The following is a 2,230-nucleotide window of genomic DNA, read 5'->3' as shown; positions in this document are numbered from 1 at the left end:
TTTCTCGGCTCTCCTTCACCAGACAATATGTGAATTTATAACATTGAGGACTTGGAATTTCTAGCTTGTGGTGTTGGATCATTCCAGAAACGAGAACATTCCTTTCTCTAAAGCAGACTTCCTAGTGTTGTGAAAGTTAAAGATGTCTAGATTCTAGAGTGAGGGCCATGCTGAATTCATGTCAGGAGTGCTCAGCCCCATCCTATGAAGGTGATCTATATGGTAGGTTCAGTCACTGAATCTGTATGATTAATTTTCTTATTGTGTGTATGTATTAGTTCTTAATATATAATAAATTATGTCCTTTTGCTTACCAAACTTGACAGTTTAAGCAATAAGCATTTAATTCTGCCACTTGCAAGCAAGTCATTAGGTCTACCCACATTCAAGGGATTACTCTGCATTTACAGAATAATCCCAAAGTGTTTCCCAAAGTGGGCAGTGTTATCTCTTAGGGGACCATTGGAACAATGGGAGGGCAGTTGTAGCCTCAGGTACAATTGGGGGGTTGCTATGTACTTTTTGTTTGCTTTGTTTTGGGCCACATCAAGCAGTTCTCAGGCGTCACTCCTCGTATGATCAGGAGATCATATGTGATGTTTGGGGATCTATTCTGTACCAGGCAAGTGCCTCCTCCACATCCAAACCCCTGTGCTTTCTCTCCCTTACCCTGAGTAATATTTTTCTGAAAAGGAGGTGGTAGTCGAGATAACTTTGGGGACTTCTGCTTTAGACAGTGAAAATCCATAGAGGATAAGCATCACTGGGAACCTTTTTTAGAAATGGTTTACCACAATGGTTATTCATTTATTCCCAAAGTGCTGTGGAGATGAGGTGAGGCCAGAGAGAAACAACTTGTTTTATCTCTGCTTTTGGGCAGTCAGGAGAAAAGGTCACAGATGAAAAAGCACATGTTGATTGGTTATGAGGTCACTTGTTTCTGTTAGAGGCATAACAAAACCTTAACTCTGGTCAACTATTTTTTCAAGCACACTGGACCAGAGGGAAGTTCAGTGTGTTTGAAACACACGCCATGGCAGAAGTAGATTAATTGGAAAAAAAAAAAATCAGCAATCCTGTGGGGAAAATCCCATACAGAAGGTGGGCTATTCAGGGAGTCAAATCTGTAGTCAGAAGGAGAGAATATTTGGATCGTCGTCTGTAAAAGAGACTGGCTATTTGGGTGTTAAGGCAAAGCACCATTGGTAATTGCTTCCCATATTTCAATGCCAATCTGTACGGTACTGATGTGTAGGCAGGGTGGCAGAGGTAGTTAGTACAGACTGGTTTAGTTCTGCTTTTCACCATTGATTTCCTGTCCTGCCTCAGGCAAGTCACTTAACCTCCCTAGCTCCCCCAGAGTGCTGTAAGAATTAATGAGAAAATACTTACAAACTGCTTTGTGATCTGTGGGCAAAGAGAGCAGAATCTTGGTTTGGTTACATGGATGCCAATGATGGAGATAAAAGACTAAGTTAGGTACATATTTTGTGGCTCTGACTGCTGAGGTGTGTGTGTGTGTGTGTGTGTGTGTGTGTGTGTGTGTGTGTGTGTGTGTGTGTGTGTATTTTACAGTGGTATGTGGTTAATGTTTAACAACCACTCTCTAGAGAAAAAAAAAACCTTTATCTGTATATTTGTCAATTTTCATGGTTTAAATACTGCTGCCATGACTGATTTGGAATCAGCATTATTATTGAACGAGCATATGCACATGGTCAGCTCTCACAAATAAGTCCCCAGAATAGGTTCCATGACACCTCTGAATTCATAGAATGCATTCTCTTTCAATCGTTTTTGAACACTAAAAGTACTTTTATTTTTACTAGCATGACTACCATTTTAAAGTGCGCAATGCCTTAGATACAGTATTCCTAATTTTTGAATAATCCTTTGACATCCCAGATAGCAGCTTATTTGGACAATGACAAAGCCTAACTAAAACACAGATCTGCTTATCATTTTTACTTTACACTCACTCCCAGTTGATGTCTTTAGCAATATTTTTGTCTTTTTATATGTCTGACCAAAAAAGCATTCAAATTTTAGGGAAGTCCCAGAATTTCTAGACCTGGGCTCCAGCTCATATTGTCTGTAACCCTCTGACGATTACACCTATATGGGTTTCAGATATACTTGATAATGTACTCTATTTCTATTTTTTCCAAAGAACTATTTAATTTTAGTTGTGGAAATGAAGATTCCATCCCTGGTGCCACATATGGTCCCT

This window comes from Sorex araneus, chromosome X, assembly GCF_027595985.1.
Source record: "Sorex araneus isolate mSorAra2 chromosome X, mSorAra2.pri, whole genome shotgun sequence".
NCBI classification, from domain to species: Eukaryota; Metazoa; Chordata; class Mammalia; order Eulipotyphla; family Soricidae; genus Sorex; species Sorex araneus.
This window is presented reverse-complemented; position numbering follows the sequence as displayed.